General features: G+C 46.1%; 1 long non-coding RNA gene across 1 annotated transcript; it reads left to right on the forward strand.

Moving 5' to 3' along the window:
- The first annotated feature begins 10,188 nt into the window (after positions 1 to 10,188).
- LOC127692920 (uncharacterized) lies at positions 10,189 to 24,374 on the forward strand. Its single transcript, XR_007979538.1, has 6 exons — positions 10,189 to 10,242; positions 12,201 to 12,284; positions 14,059 to 14,244; positions 15,307 to 16,665; positions 23,095 to 23,349; positions 23,989 to 24,374. It is a non-coding gene; the product is annotated as an uncharacterized LOC127692920 (long non-coding RNA).
- The last annotated feature ends 800 nt before the right edge of the window (positions 24,375 to 25,174 follow it).

The raw sequence follows: 25,174 nt of genomic DNA on the forward strand, positions 1-25,174 counted from the left end.
GGGGGGGGGGGACAGAACTGGAACTAGCTTTGATGTGAGAGGCCCTCTAGGAAAGTCCTTGACTCCCTCCTCCCTGGGTCAGGGAGGAGGGCTTCTACCAAGGGAAACTGTTATAGAGCTACCCACTCCCATCCCGGCTGAAATGAGGGATGCTCTTTAATGCTTAAGGAAATAAAGGAAACTTAGAAGCCTCAGGAAGTGAATCAGCTTCCACAGCTCAGTACTCCCCAGGCAAAGAGGTTCAGGAAGGCCTCTCCCTCTGCACTCTCCATTCAGTCACTAGGCAGCAAGTGAGTTGTAAAATATGTGCAAGATCGTGAGTGCTGGAAAAGGTCACCTACACTACCACCCGGACCTAGGAGGCAGAGATGAGATGACAGCCGTGTTCTGAAAGGTCCTGACATCCCAGAAAAAGAATAGCCTTGGCCAAGAACATCCTTGGCCAAGAGCACAAAAGCTGGATTCTGAGAACAGAATGCTAAGGATGCTGGCTGCCAAGTCTGACTGTGAAGGCTCTCTCGCCCTGGGTAGCTCACTCCATACGCTTGCTCAGACCAGGTCTCCATTGCAAGTAGAAACCAGCCACACACAGGCCTGGTGAGGTCAGCAGGTCTCAGCTCCAAACTGCCACTCTCTCTACAGAGAGAATCTGACTGAAAGCTGGACACAACAGGACACGTGCCGGCTGTGTCCCTCAGCAACTGGCTGTCTTCAGAATTCCAGACATTCCCCTCTTCTTTACTGAACACGTGGGTGTTGCAAACTGTATTCCCATGATGACTCGGTTTCCTCTGCATGAGTAGAATTCATTGCTTCACTGATGGCATCCTGCTTTATCCCAAGAAGAGTGGAGCAAAGTGTCCTGTCCAGGTCGTGAGGTTAGGAAGACAGAACCCAAACAAAGGCAGGGCTCATCCTAGAACCCAGGAGTCTCACATGGGGCACACTTGGGGTTTCCAGACAGCCTGGAATGCTGCGGTCCAAGGTCACCCTCACCAGGAATCTTGTCAAAACCACGTTGTCAGCACAACAAAAATTAGACCTAAGACTAAACCTTCAGAAATATGCCAGGCCACAAGCAATAGGGCTTCCCAGATCGTGTCCTAGTAGTTTGATGAGTGAAAAACCTTTACAATTTTCCTGTAAGAAATAAATGTCTGTTGTAGAAAGATAAGGGAATTCTGGCACATGCAGTGGTGCCTTCTGATATAGCTCCTCTAAGAACAGTGTGTTTATTCTTGCCCTTGGAGTGAGTATAACTGGCTCCAATCAGCAACCTGGCTAAAACTGGCCAGTCAAACTCTAACTTAGTCAGCAGGGCCAGGACCAACATCTAGCAGGAGCAGGACCCTGTGGTCTCTGTGGGGGATTGTGTGGTTATGGGAGCCATTGAAGAGCTTTGCAGAGACTCAAACCATGGGAGCCAGCAGGCTTAATGCCCCACCCTGCGCAGCAGTGGGAGGGCATATACCAGACTCTGAGATGTCTAAGAGATTGAGTATAGCACTTTGTATCACACATCTTCAGACCTGTAAGGCCATGCCTACCCTGTGACCTCATACAACCCTTTGTTTCCAGGTATGGGGGACAAAGATGGGTCCAGTCTAGGTGTCAGAGGCCACCACATACAGGTAAACCATTCTGTGAATAAGCATGCTAACACAGTAAGTTTGACAAGATCTAAACTCACCTGGGAGAGCAGCCTCTGGGCATTCCTGGGCTGGAGTTTCTATACTAGATTAATTGGAGAAAGAAAACCTGCACTAACTGTATGACCATGGCTAGAGTACCTAACAATAAAATGGAGAAATGCCTTTCTCTTCTAACTGTAACAAAAGGTAACAAGTCTTGTTCTCCTGCCTTCAGGACGTCCCTGTCATGGTGGACTGTATCCTCAAATTATGTGCTGAAATAAACAACTTTTCCCTTAGGTTGCTGCTCGGGCATTTTACCACACGACAGGAAAAGCAGCTAATACAGAGCGTGATTTACCTAGTGTCCAAGTCATCCAACACTTCAAAACTCCCTCATGAGAGCCCCATCACGGCTCTGCCCAGGCTCAGACACAATGTCGATATATTACGTCACTCTTATTTGCCACTGGGAAGACTTCACAAGGTTCCTACGGACACTGTCTCAGTGCCACCCTGCTGGAAGAAGGTCTAAAAGGGATAGTCCATTCTTAGGCAGGGTAGGAGAAAAATCAGGTGGGTTCTGCCCACTCAAGTACATCCAGGGTCCAGCTCAGCCATGCTGTCCACCAATGAACCTTGAGCTCTGTCCTGGTTTCATGTCTGTTGCTGTGCGGAAATAGCCTGAGCAAAAGTGACATGGGTGAAAGGGGTTTGTTTGTCTTAGTGCATCGCTATGGAGAAGCCAGAGCAAGAACCCAAAGTGTCACGGCCACGGCCAAGAGCAGAGAGAGATCTAAATCCGTGCTTGCTTACTCGCTCGCTTGCCTGTGCCTCTGCTCAGCCGGCTTCTTCACCCTTACACAAGCTGAGGCCCAGCCCATAAAGTGATGCTGCACACATGCAGGGTGGTGCCCCCCACAAGCATGCCTATAGGCCACCTGATCCGCATAGTTCCTTATTAAGACTCTCTTCCCTAGGGGTTCTCGATTGTATCAAGTTGACAGTTGTAATTAACCAGATCAGGCTCCATTGGCCCAGATCAATACCCCATTAAGCCCTACCAAGTCTATCTCCTGTCCTCCAGACGGCCCACATGTATTTCTGTCTCTGTACCTTGATCAGCACCCTGCTAGGAGTCCCGAGGACTCTCCCGGACAATGTAGGGGTGAGGCCTGCTCAACAAACCCCAGGCTTGCTCGGTATTCGGCATTCACCCACGAGAGCCTACCCTGAATGTGACTGTTTAAGACTAATTCCAGGGGGTAATGGGTTCAGAGTCTCTGGCCAATGGCCGTCGTTGGGAACTCTCATGTCATCTCCTGCCTCCTGGCTTGTCCTCTAGGCCTTCCCCAGAGTCCACAAATCTAACTTCCTGCTGTAACACACAGAAACCCAAGATGTCATCCTCTCTCTCTGTCGCCCATATTTGGTGGCTTCATGGCTAGGCCTGGACCTATGAAGTATCTGGGGACCATAGGTCCCTATGCACATCACCTGACACTTGCCCAAAGCAGCCTCTTAGGGGACTAGAGCTCTGGAGAATGGAAAGAAACTTAGTGTGGAGGTGTAGCCATTCTACAAAGAACTGTGCAGTCAGAGGAAGCTGGGGCCTCATCTTGACCAACCAGTTCTCTAAGGATGCATGTCCTCCTGGAGTAGATGGGCGGTAAGACCAATGTGAGCCTGTAAGCACAGTGGTCTCTCACAGCAAGGATTCCTGAGCAGACACTGTTTCCATTGAGACCAACTGTGAAAGTCAAAGGTAGGCTGTTTTTTGAGGGAGTCCCACTATGTTTGGCCAAACACCTTCAAGAGATCTCTTAGAAAATGAGCCCCTATCTGTATGAAGATAAAGGATATAGAAGCCACTCAACACTTCCATGGTCCCTGGTTGACTGGGCTGTTGACAATGTCAATGAAAACTTCAACCCCAGCTCAGACAGGGTATTCTCCAGGGGCTTCCCAGAACTGACACAGCCCTACTTCACAGACCTCAGAAACCACTCACTGAGAAAAATGCAACATTCATTTACCCTTCGGGAGCCCTTAGCAGTGCATTCCAGCCCATCCTGTGAGGGGCTGATAATCTAGCCAGAGGTATCCGCCTACCTACCCTGAGCGTGACTTTGACAAATGAGGGAGGGAAGTGGATTTGAGATGTGATTTCTGATTAACACAATTACAGGGAGCATGGGCTTCAGTTTCTGGTAGACAGGACAATAAATTAATTGCACTGTAATACGGGAAAGATTGCATCCATCCCTGAATCTCTGTACCCAGCCCCGCTGCAACTCATATATGTACAGAATAATTGCATGGTATTGTCAACAGAGCCATGGCAGGGGTACAATTACACTGGAGAGTAACTGCCTAGAAGCATCGCCAGCATCTGTCTCGTCCCCAGATCCTACGGGGTAAAATGCTGCTTTCTGGGACCCTGCTCTCAGCACAGGAGGCTCCAAGGGCTAGACTGTGTGTGTTGCATATATGTACAGGTGTCTACATGCATTGGTCATATGCATATATGGGCGCCTGTGCATGTGGGTGCTCGGCTACGTGGAAACCCGAGTTGAAGCTGGCAATCTTCCTTAACAGCCCTCCCACCTCATCCACTGAGTCAGGGTCTCTCAGTCAACCCCAGAGTTTGCTGATTTGATCGCCTGAATTGAGCAGCTTGGTCTGGGGATCCATTGCGCCCATCTTCTGAGGCTGGAATTACGGGGAGACCACCATGCCAATCCAGTATGCATGGAGGTTAGAGGATCTACACATTGGTCCTCATGTTTGTATCACAAGCATTTTCATGCCTGAACCATACCCTTCACCTTCAAGGTCTCTGTCAACAAGAGTTCAGCAAAATATACTTGATGCCTGGAGGTGACCCCATCCATGAGTGTGGCCTCAGGCCCTCATTCTTGTCCTGCACCTGTTAAGGGTCTCTATTCTGGCGACCCTGTCACCAGAATCTATGTGGGATCTATCAGTTCTGTTGACCTTGTATTAGGAGCTATTTGAGGGCTGGGCAGATGGTTCTGGGCATTGGCATGGTGGCCTCCCTGTAATTCCAGCCTCAGAAGATGGACGCAATGGATCCCCAGACCAAGCTGCCCAATTCAGGCGATCAAATCAGCAAACTCTGGGGTTGACTGAGAGACCCTGACTCAGTGGATGAGGTGGGAGGGCTGTTAAGGAAGATTGCCAGCTTCAACTCGGGTTTCCACGTAGCCGAGCACCCACATGCACAGGCGCCCATATATGCATATGACCAATGCATGTAGACACCTGTACATATATGCAACACACACAATCACAGAAATGGAAAAAAAGCAGGTGGGAAGCACACACACACACACACACACACACACAGGCCTTGAGTGATAAACATCTTGAAGATTTATTCTGAAGGCCCAAAGACTGTTGTGTATGGAGAAATGCAGTTAAGAGGGCTGATGAGACCCAATAATCCAGATGAGACCCAATTATTCCTCCCAACCCCTAGAGCTCCAGCAATGCAGATTTGAAATCTCTTCTGCTTGGGGTTCCGTAAAGATTCCCCCTAACAGAAGTGGAGTACAAGCTCTTCACAGCCCCCCCGGGTCTTTACTTGAGCACTTGGGAAGGATGCAGTGAAATTGGGAATGCTATAGAGCAATTAAGTTAGAGGAAGAGCGGCAGTTCTGGTCCTGGGCGGCTTCATTTAAGATACCTATGAGGTATCTAAGTGGTGCTTCCCATATTCATCAGCACGTTAAGAGCCGAGCTTGTTAAAGACTGTAGATCCTCTCACCTTGCTCTTGAGCCCTTCTCGTGGTCCACGATGACTTTTCTTCTCTCAATAGTTTGAGAGCTACACCACAGAAGGTGGCTTCTGAAATAAATGTCATATTTGCTTTAGGATTCAAAACCCAGAATTCCTGTGTCTCGGGAGACCTTTCATTGCAATCCCTGGATGAGGCCAGCAGTTCCTACTGTGGCAGTGTACCTAAACTTCGAGCGTTCAGCCACGTGCATGTTGTGTGCTGTCTTTGCCGACCTCTCTCCTCCTCCATCTAGACTGGCAGGGTTATTCATCTTCACCTGTAGGCTCGTCATAGTAGACACTTGAGGAAATCTACAGTTATGGAAACCTATGGAGTCTTGACTTCCGCCTTTACTAGGGAGGTCCAAGACACCTTTATTCATGGTTGACGCTTTTTTGATGTTTCTATTTTTTATAAATGAGCTCTTCATTTTATGAATGGTTCATTCATAGTGTTCATCTTCCCACCTCTGCACACTTTATAATATGTTGTCTTTCCCTTTTTGATATGTAGGAATTCTGCATATAGGTTGGCTACTTAATTTTTGTTAACAAAACGATTTGTGCTCTTATATTGTTTGGGTGAGTTTTTTTTACAAATATGGTTTTATTATTAAAGATAAATTCATCTTTTTTCTTTGTGTTTTTTCATGTGTTCTTCAATAAATTATTTATAATGAGATCATAAGATAATCTGCAATATTCTAAAAGGTTTTACAGTGCATGATTATATTTTTAATTCACTTTGTACAAAATGATCCTACTTAATTTTCCTTTGCTGTGACCGAAACCAAGCTTATCCACGACCCCAAACAACCTGGGAGGCAGCTTACAGGTCCCAGCCAATCACCGAGGAAGGACTTCAAGCATGAACAGAAGCCGTAGAGGATTGCTACTTACTGCTTCACCCCGTGTGTGTGTGTGCCATGCTCAGCCTGCAGTTTATACAGCCCAGAACCGCAGCTCAGTGTTGACACACCACAGTGGGCTGAGCCTCCCACATCACTTAGCAGTTAAGAAACTGTCCCACAGACACACCCTAATGAAGGAAATTCCTCAGGTGTGTGTGAGGTTCCGTCTTCTCACGTAGCTCCAGATTATGTCAAGTTGACTAAAACGAGCCAGTGCAGTTACACACAGAAAAGATCTACTTTCCCCACCTTGAGAATAGTGCTTGTCTTTATATCATTTGTGAAAAAACCCTGACCCCTCTGTTTTCATCTAACCATCAAACATTATTTGCATATCTGCCTGGGTCTATTTTTAGGCTGTCTTTATTCCATTACATTCCTGTTGGGCCACTATCACACCGCTCAACCTTGAGCTTTCTTAGATTGTAATGTATGACAGGATCATTAGTTCCCTATCAATTATTCACAATTTTGGTCATATTCTGAGCCTTTAATTCTCCATATATTTTGAAACGGCACTTCCTCACATACCATGAAATAATACCTTGTTAAAATTGTAATTTGAAGAACAATGGATTCACAACAAGTTTTGGAGAACTAGTATCAATATATTGACACTTGTTACAGGGAGGTATAGGACACTCTCCACCAATTCATGTTTACTTTGGCTTTTCCAGCGATGTCCTAGAACTTTCTCTAAGGAGGAGGAGCTGCCACTGAATGAGTCACATCTGGTCTGTGATGTGACAGGCTCAGTGTGCAGTACACTGGCCAGGATGAACCATCTCTGTACATGTCTCATACATGTATATATACACATGTATACACACACACACACAGATGTCATTCCCAAGTATATTATACTGTTATAAGTGTTTAGCTGTTGTCGTTTGTATCTTTCAAAACTTTACATTTAAATTTTTTTTGTGTTGTTGCCCCCAAACACAGTATGACTGTTCTCTTGTATCTGTCTGTATCGGGGCTGAGTTCTTTCCTCAACTAAAGCAACCTGAAGATTGTTCTAGACACTTCTATACATTAATTGTACAGTCTTCAAACAGTAAAATGTGTTTTCTTCCTTCCTGCTTCTCCCACTCCTGCCACACAGGCTCAGGCCTCAGGCTTAAGGATGAACAAGGCACTCACCATTTGCCACTGATTTTAAACCAAGGATGCAAATGTTAGTTACAGCATTTCACTACTGCTTGAAACCCACACTCACAGATTGCAGGAGTTCCCTCAGTTCCTAAGTTGTTAAATGTTTGTTATTCTTTTTTTTTCATCTGTAGTAAAATTATGAATTTTGCTTTTTGTCTTAGGGATTTCATTGCTGTGACAAAAACACCATGACCAAAGGCAACTTGAGGAGGAAAGGGTTTATTTTACCTCATTTCCATGGAACAAATAGTCCATCACCAAGGGATGTCAGGACACAAACTCAATCAGGGCAGGGACCTGGAGGCAGGGACTGGAAGCAGAGGCATGGAGGGGCGCTACTGACTGGCTTGCTCGATCATGGCTGGCTCAGCTTTCTTAAACATCCCAGGACCACCTGCCCAGGGGTGGCACCGCCCACACCGAGCTGGCCCCTCCCCCACCAATCACTAACTAGAAAATGCCACCTGGACATTAGCATTTTCTCTGTTGTGCTTGTCTCTTCTCAGATGTTGTCTAGGTTTGTGTTTTATACTGTTACTCCATATTGCTTTGCTTTCTGAGGAAAAGCTCAGCTGTAGCACATTATTTCATTTATTCATTACTTGAGTTTGATTAGTGTTTATTTATGTTAATGAGCGTAGTTGAGCTGTGATTTTTCATTTATTTATTTATTTATCCATCTATCTATCTATCTATCTATCTATCTATCTATCTATCTATTTATAAGGTTATACTAGCCATGCAAAATGAGCCAAGAACCATTCTCTGTATTCTTCAGAATAGTTTGCATACCATGGAATACATACATACATACATACATACATACATACATACCCTGATTCCTTTGAAAACTCACTCTATAGATCTCTGGCATCTCCCTCCACCCCAGAGCAATGGCTGACGCTGCGTATAAGCTTTTTTTTTTTTTGCATATGTATGTGTGAGGTCGTGTGCATGTGTGGGGTATACATGTACATACGTGAGTATGTATGTGGAGGCCAGAGGTTGACGCCAATCTTCCTCAATCTGCTTCCACTTTATCTACAGGGGAAAAGTTTTCACTTGAACCCAGAGCTCACTAAAGTGACTAGTCTAACAGCCAATATCCTCCAGGGATCCCCTCTCTCTGCCCACTTTGTACTGAAATCACGGGTTGACTGCCGTGCCAGCTAAGAGGAAACTGAGAATCTAAGGTCCAGCTCTCGCTAACAGTGATTTACACACTGAGCCCCCGTCTTCCCAGCCCTGTTCAGACGTTTAAACACCAGTCTCATTCTCTTGATGATTTTGTGTTCATTCAGCTTTTCCATCGTGTCATGAGTCAGTTTTAGTAAGTAAAACTTGTCAAGACGTTCCTGATTGGCTACATTTGCATAAGGTTTTAGCATCCTTCAATCGATTAAAATCACAGTTCTGTTTTTCATTTCTTCTCACATTGATTTCTGTTCCTTGCCTTTTCTGCTTTCTACCCCTTGGGCTTACACTCTTATTAATCTCATCATTGAGATGTCTTATTCGTCGTTAGTCATTAGTATAAGCAAAACTGAACGTTTCTGTTTAAATACAACCTCTCTTTTTTTTTAATATCTAGTACTTTTATCATAGTTCAAGTTTAAGAAACTATACAAACAGTCCCTGAAAGTAGAGTTTTTCAAATTCAAATTTAAATGTTTCCTATTAACATTCTTTTTTTTTCTTTTAATTTTAGCCCATGAGTTATTCTTACATATTTTTTCATGTCCTCAAATATGTGGCTTTTTTTCATCAGTTTCCTGTTATGTTTTTTCTTTTTGCTCTTTTCTTTTTCTGTGTATTTGTGTGTGTGTGTGTGTGTGTGTGTGTGTGTGTGTGTGTGTGTGTGCAGTCTCACATGGCTGAGTGAACATATATAGAAGCCAAAGGAGGCTGTCAGATGTCCTGCTCTGTCTCTCCTTCTCGCCTTACTCTTAAGACAGGGTCTCCCATTGAACATGGAACTACCATAGCTACCAACGGGCGCCACCAATCCTCCTGCATCCCCCCTTCACAGGACCGGCATCACAGACACAGAGGAGCCACATTTGGCTTGTCTCTGTAGGTTTTGGGAACCCAGACTCAGCTCCTCATGCTTACAGAGCAGGCACTCATGCACAACTGAGCCCTTCGTGGCCTCTTTTCTGACTGATCTCGGGCTTGTTCATATGCTATAACATCTTTGCAATTCATTGAGATTGACATCAGGCTTAGCAGATGATCAATGTATTGTTAAAGTTCCACACGTTACCCAGATCTGTGTTCTGTCTTTTGATTTCTGAGCTGCATAGCTCTTCAATCAATTCTGCTTAATCGTCAAGTCCAAATTGTCTGTGTGTCCTTATAGGGTTTCGATGGAGATGACGAGCTCTCGCTGGGTCATTATGAATTGCTTTTTCTACTCACCTTTGGCTTTGTAAACATGAAGCCGTGTATAATTTTTGTTATGTATAATTTAAGGTGTTCTGGTGAGTTCTTTTTGCTTCTTGTGTTTTCAATTAGAAATTTTCCTCACAATTCCTTTATAATGGTTTTGTTGCTGTTGTTGTTGTTGTTGTTGTTTCCCTAGGGGATGTTTTCCTATGAATTGTCAAGGGTTTGTTTGGTTACTTGTGTTTTGGGTGTGATTCTATAAATAATCTACCTCTGAAAGCTCATTCTTTAGAAGGTCCACCTGGTAGTAGCTATTTTCCTGTCTAAGCAGGGGTGCTTGGCTGCTGTGGCTATGGTGAGTACTGATCTGTTTGGGTTTTTCTTTAACCCCTTTTAGCACAGTATTTTATGTTTTCTGTTTGCTTCGGCTTCTGATTTATTTTTCTCTTGCATTTTGCTGTCCTGGCTGACTTTTCTTGTTCGTGCTTTTGTTCATTGAAAATTACACATTTTATCCATCTATAGCTACATATACTGCTGCATGCATGAGTGCGTGTATATGTACGTGTGCCTGTGTGTGTGTGTGTGTGTGTGTGTGTGTGTGTTACTGTGGGTTTATGTATACGTGTATATGTGTGTATAGCGAGGCCAGAGGTCAACCTTGAGTGATATTCCTGATTCCACCATTTTTGAGACAAAGTCTCTCACTGGTCTGGGACTTGCCAAGTGCACTAGGCTGGACAGTTAGAGGCCCCAGGCATCCACCTGTCTCCAACTCCTCAGTGCTGGCATAACAAACCACTTCTGGTTTTATCCCAGGAGGTCTAGCGCATGAACTCTGAGCCTCACACTGGCAAGACAAGCATTCTGCTGAGTCAGCCCTCTCCCAGGTCCCCACAGAAACCTTGTGAAGCTGTTTTTACACATAAATTTTTAACACTTGAACTTAACCGACTTTAAATGTAACCAGCCATGCTCCAGTTCCTGGATCTGTAAATTCTGCATGAGCGATTTCTATTTGCCATCCTCTGTCTCCTGCCGTCGAGAGCCCCCTGTTTCTCATCAAGCCTGGTCCTCTTGATCTCCTGTAGTCTGCATCTGGTTCTGGTCATAGCCTCAGTGCAGGCAATGGCTCAGTCCAGTGATTGTCTGAACGGATGAACAGTGCTGCTCCTTGGGGTGGCTTGAGTAATGTCGCCATAGGCTTGGACATTTGAACACTTATTGGTACCCAATTAGTGCTGCTGTTTGGGGAGGGTTTAGATGGTACAGCCTTGCTGAGGGAGTATGTCCATCGCCAAGGGACTGGCTTTACCTACTTCAGTTTGAGACCTCCCTCCCTCTCTTCCTCCCTCCCTCCATCTTGCTGCCTTGTGCTTGCAGCTGGGGATGTCAGCTCTCTGCTTCCTGCTCCAGCTGCCGTGCCTTTCCTTAGTAATAGATTCGCCCTTCTGGAACCGAGTGCTGGTATTGAGTTCCCTTTCTCAGGGGCCTCAGCCCGTGTGATGATGATGCCCATGTGGATTGTGGGTCTTCCCACCTTAATAAACCCAGCCTGGAAAGTCCATTATAAACACACTCAGAGGTTTGCCTTCTTGGTCATGCTAGAGCAGCGGTTCTCAGCCTTCCTAACTCTGTGACCCTCTACCACGGTTCCTCATGCTGTGGTGGCATTCTCCCTCCCAGCATAAAATTTTTGTTGCTACTTTATAACTGTAGTCTTGCCGCTGTTATGAATTGTAAAGTAAATATCTGATATTCAGAATATCTAATATGTGATCCCTGTGAAACGGTCATTTTGATCCCCCCAAAGGGATTACAACCATCAGATGTTGGAAAACTCGCCATTCTAGATACTGTCTAGATGCTATCAATCATAACACCTGAGATGTGCCAGGAATTTCCCACCCATGACACCACATCCCCAGGTCCTGCTGAGGTTTCTCGTCTGTGCTGTGGAGCAGAGCTGCTATACCTTAATTCCTTAATTCTTTTCTTTTGTCGGCTTTTCCTCTCTCAGTTCTTTTATTTATTTATTTATTTAAGATTTATTTATTTATTATATGTGAGTACACTGTAGCTGTCTTCAGACACATTAGAGGAGGGCATCAGATCTCTTTACCGATGGTTGTGAGCCACCATGTGGTTGCTGGGACTTGAACTCAGGACCTTCGGAAGAGCAGTTAGTGCTCTTAACCGCTGAGCCATCTCTCCAGCCCCTTCTCTCAGTTCTTCAGTGGTGGCTCCACCCAGCTGTTCGTGCCTGCCTCTTCCTCCCTCTTTCTTACTCTCTCCACTATTCTCACCCACTAGCAAATCCTGCCAGCTCTGCCTCCCCACGGAGCTTCAGGCCATGCATGGCACCCTATGCCTTGTCTGGATGCCCACGGCATGCAGGTGAGTTCCAGTAAGGGACCGTGACGTCCCTGTTGTGATCCCCAGTGTTCACTGCCACTTGACAAGCCTCTGGGTACACCTGCCTGGCATTATTTCGCTTCTTGGAATGCCTGTGGGGGATTTTCTTGATTGAGGCTTGATTGAAATGGAAAGGCCTAACCTGAAAAATGGGTCACACAAAAGAAGAAGACAAGGACACAGGCGTTCATCCTGCCTGACTATAGGTACAGTGTGGCCAGCTGGCAGGGGGCGCCAAGGCCTGACAGTGGGCTACAGCTCAGAGCATGAGCAGAACGGATCAGAGTGAGGCTCCTGTCCTGGGCCCACTGTCCCCCACTGCCCCCCTGCATCCTGAGTTCTGGCACAGGCTGACAGCACAAGCCTACCAAGAGAACACCCATGCCCAGGTCACACCTCCACCACGTGTCCCTAGGCTCCCCGTGCCTAGATAGTCTTGGAAGGTGATGTCAGTTCCTGGTTCCAGCCAGAGCATTCTGCTTCCTGACCTAAGAGGGGAACCGGCTAAACCTGTTCCCACTGTCATCGACTGAGCGTGTCAGCCCACACAGACCCCACCCCACGCTCCCTCTGTGACTGTGAACCAAAATGAAGCTCTCTTCCATTAGACTGGCTGTATTAAGTAGTTTGTCATAGTGGTGAGGAAAACGATTAACACAGTATTCTGGTTGGGTTTTGTCACCCTGACACAAGTTAGCGTTATTAGGGGAGAGGAACCTCAATTGGGAAATGGCTCCATCAAAACTGCCTGTAGATGAGTCTGTGGGTCATTTCCTTGATGTGGGAGGGCCCAGGCCACTCGGGGACGGGTACGTTTTGGTGAGCTGTGAGAAGGGGCTGAGCAAGCCATGGGGAACAAGTCAGCAGGGGGTGTTCCTCTGGCTTCCACTTCACTTCCTGCCTCCAGGATCCTCCGTCAACTCCTTCCTGGTCCAGTTCAGTCTGCTCAGTGAGTTTCAGGCCAGTGAGAGGCCTTGTCTCAAGAAAACAAGGTGGACAGTGCCTGAGGTTGACCTCTGACCTACACACACACACACACACATACACACACACACACAATTTCAAAATTATAAGCTCAAATAAGTCTTTTCTCTTCATAAGCTATTTCTCTCAGGCGTTTGTTTCACTAATAAAAAGCAGACTCCCACAGGCTTCTCCCTCCTTGCCGCCTGCACTTTGACAGTCCTCAGAAGGAAAGCCCCAGAGACAGCGTCACTGGGCCCATGGGCAGGCCATTAGTGCTCTGTGGCACTGGAGGTTAGGGAAGGGAGACATCCCAGGACTGATTGTCATGTAATGGACCAGAAGGCAGTTTATGGCCGCCAGGGACTCGGCTCTGAGCCATTTGCAGAGGACAATCATTTGCAAGGGAATCTCTTGGAGATTCTTGGGAGCAGGCCGATCGAGCCTGCCTTTGAAGTCAGGATGATTCCATACACCCCTTCAAACATCTCACGACCATTCCATGTCCATATGCTGAGTTCGGTATTTGTCCCAAACCCTGTAGTCTAGCAGAACATACCTCTGGCCCTAATACGACATTGTTGGATTATTTTGTGTGGAATGGAATTTTCCAGAGTCCTCAGTTTACAGTTATTTCCTCACTAATGAGAAATGGCGTCCTTCTTGCGCTTCTGTGAAGCGTTTGTGTATTCTACCCGCTTTTCTCTCATGTTCATTTTTTCTTTTTTCTGAAACACTGGGATTTGTAGTTTGTTGCTGAAGGCCTCATCAACTGCCTTCTCTGCTCTTCCAGTTTCTTCCGTGAATTCAGCTTGCTTTTGGAACAAGCTTCCGGTTCGACTGTGGAAGGCCACGCCCCTTCTTCTGGATGGAAGGGCCACGCAAGGCGCCTGTGTGAACCGCACAGGGCGGGCACTGTGACTCCAGACGGATCTGTCTACCTGCTCCACCTTCTCAGCTGTCCCAGCAGCACAGGGAGGTAGAGAAAGGCTTTCTATGTCTGGGGATGGGGTGGGAGTGGAGACTTCTCCCTTAGATTCACAGGAGAACTCCAGAAGTCCAACCACCTGTTGCTGTCTGTGAAACCAAACTCCTGCCCTTTATCACAAAACGTTTCAATGTGTATTTTCAAAAGGCGAAAATTTCTAAAAGTTAGTTGAATTTTTTATTTAAAAAAAATTTTCAAGGGGGTCCGGGTAACTGGCTGAGTGGACTTTGAGGGCTTTGAGTTCAAATCCCCAGCACCACATAAAACCTGTGCACCAAATGGTGGAATCCCGTCAGCCACCTACCTGCAGGCAGAGACAGGACAGCCCGTTGGATTTGTTGTCCAGATAGTTTAACCAAATTGTGAGCTCCAGGATGAATAAGAGATCACGTCTCAAAAATTAAGACAAAGAGTAACTGAAGAGGATATCCACTGCCACCGTGTATGAATATATACATATATATTCATACATATATATATTCATATATATATATATATATATATATATATATATATATATATTTATACATACCCCCATGCACACACACAAGCACATATAATGTGTGTACACACACACAAGCACATGTGCGCACATGTGTGCACACACTTATCTAATCATGCGTCTGTGTGGTTTAAAGCATTAGATAACTCTACAAGGTTGGATAAACAGCTATGCCCTCGCTTTAGCCCAGAACACGTGACTCCTCGGAGGAAACAGTTTGTTTGAATTTATAGTTATCAGTCTAAGGAACTACATATGGGGTTAACTTTGCTTTCCTGGGTGTGATCCTTCTCCTCACACTGGAAGGAGGGTTTTCTCTCCTCTGGAAGCTTCTGCTCCCCAGCAGCCAGCAGGACCACACACAAGGTACGCAATTTCCAACACTCATTGTCAACAGCACAGTTACATCCTAATTCTGTATGGACTGAGAACGAAGAAGTTCCCACACTCCTGGGGAAAAGCCCAATTGTGTTGTAGCCATGGTAACACAGCAGCAGAACCAGGGCTAAAGCCTTTCAAAGGCCTCCGGGAAGACTTTTTTTTTTCTTCAGACAACCAATCAGTGTCATCCTTGTGTGAAATTCAGCCAATGGAGGAACAGGCTCCGTCAGTCCCCTGCCTCAGTGGTTGGTGGGTCAGAATTCCCGCTGTGTGGCTCCCTCCTGGAGACAGCCTGAACCCCAGTGTCCTGCTTGCTTGAGTGAGCAGTGAGTCCAGTTTTGCTTTTGATTTCTGAGTTGAGAGATGGTCTCCTTGTGCTTGATAAAGCCATCGTTCAATGTATACATTGTGGCTATGCTAATTAAGACTTTCACACCCAAGCCCTATCCTTCATAACTTTTTTCTATTTCCCGTAGTTACTGCTTGCTTTGTGACTTTCATCTACTTAATTTTCTGTCTTTGGCTGTGGTTCATTTTACCCAAACTGCCTAATTATTCTGCATTACCTGTGCTTATTTTCATGTAGACTGAGGGCACAATCACTCCAAGGTATGGTGAAGGAGGCAGATGGGTTTTATTGAAGGTATGAGGCAGAGGGCAGCCAGAGGCATCTGGAAGAGTCCAGAGCAGAAAGGGAACGGGAACGAAGTAGACTGAACACAGCCACCTAACAGTATGGTATGAAAGGAGAGAGAGAGAGATGGGGGAAGAGTGGGAAGGAAGAAAGGGAGAGGACCAAGGGCGGGAGACAAGGCAGGAAAAGCAAGGCTGTGTGGAGAAATGCTTAGCCTAGGGGAAGCCCATGAGCATTAGGGTAAGGGGCAGTGCGAAAGCCAGGATGCCAGCTGTGATGTCACTCTGAACTGTGTGACAGGCACTTGGAACCCTGGGGGCCAGCATGAGTTTGGGTGTGTTAGCAGGCACCACAGATAGGCATTTATAGTCATCTATAAGGGAACTGGCTCCTTTGGTAGTTCCTGAGGAAGGCTGGCTTTTATCTAACTGCCAGAATTTGGGGGAAGTTGCCAGTGGTTTCCTTTGGACCTGACACTCTTTGTATTTGTTCCAAAATTATCCCCAAACTCCAATCCACCCCAGGACCCCTTTCCCTGTGGGTATCGAATTTCTTTCACTTCATTCCAGTAAAATGGAATGAAGCCTAATCCATTAGTTGCATTTTCTACAGACTCTCCCGGGATGCCCCTGATGATTCCAGCTGCTCAGCCAGGGGAGGGCTCCCCACACTGTTCTCCTGGGATGTCTCTTTAGCTCTCTGTCCCATTGTACTCCTGTTTCCTGCAGCCTGGGCAGTGTGCACATCTGGAAATGTCTTACTTTCACACCCTTGATTGCTAGCCCAAGTTATAGGCTCAGTTACGTCTACAGCGAATTCGTATGTTGAAGTCCTAACTCCACTATCTCATCGTCTGACTGTATTTGGAGACATAGCCTTACAAGAAGCAATTAAGGTAAGATGATGCTGTTACTGGGAGTTTTAATACAGCATGGCTTGAGACCTTATTAAAAGAGTAGGAGCTGGGAGTTGTAGGTAAAAGGGCTTTCCTTGCACACAAAAACACCCAGGGGTAGATACCCAGCACCCGTGCAAAGGCCAGAAGTGGCTCTACATGCCTGGCACTTGAGGTGAGGGGTAGGGAAAATAGGAAGATTTACAGGGCTTGCTGGTCAACTAGCCTAGCCAAAAATAATAATGATGATGATGATGATGATAATGATAATAATAATAATTTTAACTAACCTGGCATTCACTATTTTATTATTATACATTTTTAAATAGTGAAGGCCATTATCATCACTATTATTATTTATTTTAAAATAGTGATTATTATTATTATTATTATTATTATTATTATACATTTTAAAATAGTAAATGCCAGGTTAGTTAAAGACCTTGCCTCAAAGGGAATAAAGCAGAGAGCAATAGGAAGATATCCAATGTGCTTCTCTGACACACAGGCACTCTGACACACATACACACACACACACATATGCACATGCGTGCACATAAGCATATACGATATATGAATGCACACACATACGAACAAAAAGAAACATTAGAAGGAAGAATTAGGATACTGGCAATGCAAGGTGACCTTGTAAAGAATGGACATGTACATGTGGGCCTGGGAGTGAGTGATGGCCTCTGAGGAGGAGAAAGGCCCAGGAAGAAGCTAAACTTGCTGCCACTGCAGTCTCAGGCCCTCATCGCCCACAGACGTGAGGAGATGTGTTGTTTGCTTGAAGCTCTCGGGCTCTGGCTGTGGCTCTGGCAGCTGAGGGAACCCAGAGTGCAGTGTGGCCCAAATCAATATGATTTCCCTTCGGAGTTTTAAGATATTGCTGCTCCCTTCCAGCCTTTGGAGTTACAAGGACCTTCCACCAGTCGATTCTTGGGCCGTTGTATCTGAACCCATTACTTTATCAGAATGTCCCTCGGGGAGCACATGGTTCCTGGGCTTGCTTGCCCTCAGCCCTCTGAAATCTGAACTCCAATCATTCACAAGCCCCACCCTGAGTGCTTTCCCACTATGTCCAGTCCCTCCCCCAGCATACTTCCTGCTCTGGGAAGCCAAGGCTCTGGGAAACTGAGGCAGACTTTGAATGAAGAACTAAAGGGGCCCATTTTTGCTAAGTATGTCTGGCTCAGGCAGTGCTGGTAGCGGCCTTCTCTCTTCCCTGGCATCTTATGGGACATGTCTGCCCTGTCATCCTGTGATCACCTGGCACCTGACACATACTCATGAGCCCAATTCTGCAGCCAGCACTGGGGTGCCACTGAGGTGACATGTCTTGCACCTGGTAACTTGTAGGTAGGAACTCAGAAGCCAACTCCTGGGCTTTCTGAGGAAGAAGCCCCTTAAAGAGACTCCTAGTGTCCCTTCAACTTGGTTCCTGGTTTCAGAGATATCTTCCACAGAAAACCACAGGAGACATTTAAAGAAGTCCAAATCATAGAATCATTCGCCTGGGTGCCCTAAAGTAAACTTGTCCACTATAACATTAAATTCTTTCACACACCATCTGTGAACACAGTGTATAAAACAATGTAGTCACCAGTTGAACATGTTTAGGAAGAGGCCTGCCTCTATTGGTAATCCCCGGTCTTTACAACCTGAATGTCCATGTCTGGTGATGTCATGCCTTCACGTTAGCACTATGCTGTCCTCACAGTGAAAGAAGATCAGGTTGACTTTTTGTCATGCATGTATATGTACATGTATGTGTATGTGTATATGAGATATATATTATATATATTAGAATTATATATATATTATACATATAATATATATATATATATATATATTAGAATTAACTAATCCACTCTGTCCCTCTGTTCTATTTTCTGCTGAACCAATTGGGCAGTAATTGCTTAATTTGATCTTTTAAATTTTTAACAAGGATAGTTATCAAGTGTTTTATGTTGTAATTAGTAAGAATGTCTCTAAAACCTCAAGGAAATTGTAATGGCTTGAGATCACACTGTTCTGGGCATGGAAGTAAGTAAGCTGTCCCTTCTCTCTGTCTCTCTCTCTCTCTGTCTCTGTCTGTCTCTCTCTCTCTGTCTCTCTCTTTCCCTCCCTCCCCCCACATGGGAGGTTGTGTTTGTGTTTGTGTGGGTACATATACCTGTGTGATCAGGTATGAAATGCACGTTCATAGTGTGAATTTGGAGGCCAGAGGTCAGTCTTGAAATCATTCCTCAAACATCAACCACCTTGTCCTTTGATGGATGTGGCTAGTGGTCCCAAACAGTCACAGTCACTAGTTTGGCCTTGATCATGTGGCCACCATAGCCTTCCATGCACATCTCCAGTACAGGGTCCCAAAGACCCTGCGGTCACTCCGATGTCAACAGGAGTTAATGCCCTTTGTACATTAGTGGAGGATCAGTAATGAGCGAAATAAATGTAGACTCCAGCCATCTGGAGTCCTCCCTAACCGAGCCCTTGGGCTCACCTCTAGGATATTCTCAGCCATGGAAGGAGCACCATGTGGAGACCTAATGTGCTTGTTTATATTTAGAGAGATTTTAGTAAAAATACACTAGCAATTCATTCAGCCTTAGCATGGTGGATAGAGGCTGGTCAGGAGCTCCGCCCACTCGGTCCCAGCTCCGCCCACTCGGTCCCGTTGCTTCTGTCGCGGGCAGCCTTTCCGTCTCAAGAGCACCTCCTCCAAGCACTGCTTCATTTGGTGAGCCTGACATTTTTTTCCTTTCTTTCTGTCAGACTATCAGTATTAAGTACAAGTAGGTGGTTTATTTACTCATAGTCTCCGGCAATTCACCAGCCTCGGTCCATACCAGACATGCTCTGGCTAATGGCCAGCTCGTTAGCAACTCTTCTCCCCAGTTTTGTGGCCTTGGGACCTGTAGGCACTTCCTTAAAGAGAGCTGGGTGGTGAGAGAGGTCAATTTCTCCATCTGTTCCACAGTTAATGAGACATTCTTCCCCCTCATCCCAGAGGTCCAGCAACCTGGCAGGGACTGGCTCCCCGGGGCTCTGTCTACATTCCCGTCCATTTGGCAAAAGGGACTTAATGCTCTAAATCACATCCTGAGGTTTTATCTTGGCTCCCAGCTCTCTCATTCTTTGGCTTCCCCCTACAAAGTATCTTCGAGGCCAGCTTTTAGCACAGTAAAAACATTCCTTTTGCCCTGTTCCCAGCGATTCGAGGCTCCAGTTCGTTTCTTCAGGATCATGCTGACTCTGCCAGATGTAAGGTCCAGGGTTTGATGCTGGAAAGGAAAGGGGGGAACTGTAGGCCAAGAGATTGAAGTGTTTGTGAGGAAATGCAGGCAGATGAACAAACCTTGTTCTCTCTAGACAAAGGCCCTAGGCAGGCAGACATCATCTGGTACGAAGGTACACACCAGCACACTCGTGCTACACACAGGCAGACACACATACACACACACACACACACACACACACACAGCAGGGGGGAGATCAGCACACAGCCGCATAGATGTCTATAGGGTGACAGACAGACATAGACAGACTGGCAAAGGCACAAGTACAAGGAAGGCCTCCAACCTTCAAGGCCATGTACATACAAAACTCATACAAATGTGACATCTATCAAAGTTGTTTATACCTTACAGAACTATTTCCTTTTGGGTTCCCCAGAATATGGTAAGAGCCTGTGTGTGTGTGTGTGTGTGTGTGTGTGTGTGTGTGTGTGTGTGTGTGTGATAGCCCCCTGGGTATCTGGTGTTAGCCATCTTGGTCCATTCTGGTTATCCACAAACTGGCCCATACAGCTCTCTCTCTGTTCCCAATACAGGCTCTCCCACTGCCCTACCTCTCACTAAGTGGAGGAGACTGACTAGCCACCGAGCCCCAGGGATCTGCCTGTCTTCGTGTCTCCTGCACTGGGATTGCAAATGCGCACCACAGCTCTGTTTTTCTTGTTACTTATGATGAAAAGCACTGATACATTAGGTAGCTGGGTAGATAGATAGATAGATAGATAGATAGAAAGATAGATAGATAGTAGGTAGATAGATAGTAGGTACGTAGGTAGATAGATAGATAAATAAATAGATGGAAAGATAGACAGACAGATACATACATATATACATACATACATACATACATACATACATACGTACGTACATACATTTTCTATTCTGGGGATTGGACCTGGGCCTTGAACATAATGGGAAAGTAATCTGTTACTGATCTACACACTGTACCCCAGTGTTTTGTTTTATTTTGTTTGGGGATTTGTTTGTTTGTTATTTTGTTTGTTTTGATATAGGAAGATCTCTAGTAGGGTAGCCTGGTCTAGCTAGAACTTGCTATTCTCTTGTTCCAGTCTCTTGAGGTCTGGGATTGCACAGGTGTACCAACATGCCTAGGTACACTGATAATTTTTTCATGTTATTTTCACAGTGCATACGCTTGTGCATGTGTGTGTCAAAGGTGCCAGGTCACTCTGTGGTACAACCCCACTGACATAACTTGGCACAGAGCATAGTGGTTAGAGGAAGAAAATTGTGTACATGTTTTTGGTGAGTTGGGACTCTAACCCTTGGCTTCATGCACATTAGATAAACACTCTGGTAACTGAGCTGTATCCCTAGCCCCTCTTTTGGTTTTCATATAAGAACTTGACAAGATGAACTGCCTTAACCTTAGAGAAGAAAAACTGTAGAATATAAACACCTGCAACTGAGTAAAAATTATTCCACTCAGTATTCAGTCTGCCCTCACCTCAAAAATGGTGAGGCATGTTTGCTTGCCTCTTTCCAAACACACACACACACACACACACCACAACCCACTGCATTGTCACCAGCTAAGACATCAAACAGACATCTGTCCAGCTAATAGCACAAAGGCAGCAGGCTCAAGACCCAGGAGAAGCTAACCTCTGAGTCCAGTCAGGAAGACCAGTGCTGGGCCAAGGCAGTCAGGCCATGTCCCTCTTGTTCAGCCTCCATTCTATTCAAACCTTCAGCTGAGTGGATGAGGCCCACACACACTAAGATCTCAGCTGCTCTCTCCAACTCCCTGGTTCAAAGGCAGGTCACCCTCACAGACACACATGAACTGTGTATGTAACATGTAACATGTGCAGGCATTCTGTGACCCAATCAATCTCATCACACTGGATCTGAAGTCAACTGTGTCTGGAGAGCTGCCACAGTTGGCAGAGGGCACACAGCCTGGGTGACAGCCACGTAGACCACCATTCTCCTTGTATTTATCCTGGATCACAAGGCCCAGGACACAACCACCCTCGGTTCCCTTTCCAGAACAGGTGGCCCACAGATACACAAGTCTCTGGATAATCAGGGGCCCAGCAGCCTTTACCCAAACAGATCCCAATGGCAAAAGATTTAATGGCGTGACAAGCATGCATGAAAAGCCCGCCACCAAGCTAGGGACAGGAGAGCAAGCAGAGACCTTTGATAGCTCAGACACCCACTAGGCCTTCCTGCTCCACAGACATCCCTACCTCTGTCTTAGATTCAAAGAGTAAAAAATACCCCATTCCCGGTTATAGTCAAGTCCACCACAGTTGAGAATTCAAGGTTGGAGGAGCTGGAAGCTACTGGTCAAGTCACACCCACAGTCTAGAACTGAAAGCAACGAGTGAATGAATGAATGAATGAATACTACAGCTCAGCTCATAATCTTCACTTTTTAAAAAAAGATTTATTATTTATTATATGCAAGTACACTGTAGCTGTCTTCAGACACACCAGAAGAGGGCATCAGATTTCATTTCAGATAGTTGTGAGCCACCACATGGTTGCTGAGATTTGAACTCAGGATCTCCAGAAGAACAGTCAGTGCTCTTAACCACTGAGCCATCTCTCTAGCCCCATAATCTTCATTTTTATATAGTTCTTTATACCCAACCCAGAGAGATGGTGCCATTCACAGTGAGTGGTCTTCTCTCATCAATGAATGTAAGACACTCCTTCCTAGTTGTTCTCAGTGAAGGGGTCTTCACCCATCAATGAATGTAAGACAGTCAGTCCTTCACAGTTGTTCTCAGAGGCCCATCTCCCCGGTGATTCTAGACTGTGTCGGGCTGACAGCCAGCACAAACCATCAGAGCCCCTTTCTCCAACTGGACAGTGCCCATGTCTCATGAGCAGAGATGCCGTTGCTTAGATCCATCAGCAGGTGGCCCAAATCTGGACCCCCCAGTACCATCCACAAAGACAAAATATGCCATTTACAGGACTGGGACAATGATCCTCTCCCCACAGCACACTGACTGCAGCGTTAGCACTGTTCAGAGGCAGATAAAAATAGCGTTGGATCAAAGCCGTAGCTTCCTCATTCCGTCTCTGAAGACAGATCAGTGGGCCGGGTGCATGTGGGCAAATCCAGTTTTTTTTTTTCCCCTCTTGGCAGGAGCTTCCACATATTCCCTCCATGAGTACAGAGAAGCTTGCCAATGTTGACATCTGAGGCTGAGATCATAGGCTCCACTTTAGCTGGGAGTCAGCCCACTCCCAGCCTGCTAGGTCTGTGCGAGCATTTTACAGACAGGGAAGCCAACCTCAGACAGCAGCTGCTGCTGCGGAAAAGTCCACCCACTACAGATCGATGCCGGTGACCATTGATGGTGACCTCCACTATCAGCCCTGTGGCCTGCAACTCCATTCTGTAAGTGGGGAAAACATGGCTGGGAGGAGCCTTTCCATTTCACCAGGGATCCGTGACAGCTTTTGAGTCTAGCCACCCTGTCTTAGTCCATGTTCTGTTGCTGTGACGAGACACCATGATCATGGCAACTCTTACTAAGGAAAGCATCTACTTGGGGCTGGCTTACAGTTTCAGAGGTTCAGTCCATCATCATCAAGCAAGGTAGCGTCTAGGCAGGCATGGTGCAGGAGGAGCCGAGAATTCTACATTTTCATCTGAAGACTGCTAGCAGAATAGTAACTTCTAATGCTAGGATGAGGGTCTTAAAGCCCACGCCCTCAGTAACACACCTACTCCAACAAGGCCACACCTCAAAATAGTGCCACTCCCTGGACCAAGCATATTCAAACCATGACACATCCCTTGCACCTTTACCTCATTCTCTGGATATCTAGACTCAGTCCTTCTTGAAACACTTAGCCTAGCTAGTGTCAGTCTGTGCTCCCAAGGATTGGCTTTTTTAAATATGGATTCTGAGAAAAAATACTCTAGTCTTGTGCAACAAGCCATCTCCCCAGACAGAGGTCAGCATTCCTTGACTGCACATATGAGCATCATGGCTTCAGGGACCTGCTTTGACGTTTGTCTTCCTATACACAGAAGCACTCATTTTCTGAGGACCCATCATGCTGGGTCCCCACCAGGTCACATAGCATGACAGAGAGTGAAGAGGGTCACCCTGGTGGAGAAGCCCCCAGCCGTCTGCAGAGGAGGCATCAGGCCCCTTCCAATTCCAGCAGCTCAAGACCTCGAAGAAGACTGTTCCCAGGGGAAGAAAGAGACGCTGTGCTTTCTGCCTTGACATGGGTTTAGCATGGGGTTAGCCTTCACTTATTAAAGCAACTAACACTCCCAAACCCCCAGACAAAACCTGTGCTCATTTTAGCCTGAAAATAATTCACAGTTCTTCTGTGTGGGTTAATTCTACATTGTTTGAATGGTCCACTGCCTTTGAAAGCCATAGCACCAGGGAGGAGGGGATCTAGCTAACAAGAAGGAGATATAGCAAGGAAGAGAGAAGTTTAAAAGATTCTCTAGAACCAGACTGAAGGTAATCACCATTAGATTAGGGAATTACCCATGGCAGTTCAAAAACAAATTAGGAGATAGGATCAAAGAGAGTATTTTTTCTAACATCACTGAAGGATGAACAGGAGTTGACTTCTACACTGCATGCAGAGGTATTGGACAACTCTTCAAAGGAGAGTGCCCTGCCGGCTACTACCCAAAGTAACAGAGGTTTACCTGATACAGCAATATATCTCAGGCCACCAAGCCCCCCCCACTCCCAGTCTAGCCCAGTCACCTGTCAGCTTTGCTATGTTAGGAAAACATAGGCCTGTGGTAAGGAAATGATCCAGAAGAAAAGCATCAGGGCACTGGGGAGAAGGCTTGGTTGAGAAAGTATGTTCTAAGAGGACCTGAGCTGAACCTCAGAACCCACACAGAAAGGCCAGGCATGGTAGTGCCTGCTTCTGGTTCTCTCACTGAGGAGACTGAGACAGAAGGAACCCTGGGCTCACTAAGCACCTAGCCAAATCAGTGAGCTCTGAGTTTAATGAGAGATCCTCAAAGAATAAAGAGACCCTTTAAGAATGAAGTTGAGAGCTGGGCAGTGGTGGCGCATGCCTTTAATCCCAGCACTTGGGAGGCAGAGGCAGGTGGATTTCTGAGTTCAAGGCCAGCCTGGTCTACAGAGTGAGATCCAGGACAGCCAGGGCTACACAGAGAAACCCTGTCTTAAAAATCAAAAAAAAAAAAAAATTGAATAAAGTTGCGGACCAGC

Source organism: Apodemus sylvaticus, chromosome 9, assembly GCF_947179515.1.
Source record: "Apodemus sylvaticus chromosome 9, mApoSyl1.1, whole genome shotgun sequence".
Classification (NCBI taxonomy): Eukaryota; Metazoa; Chordata; class Mammalia; order Rodentia; family Muridae; genus Apodemus; species Apodemus sylvaticus.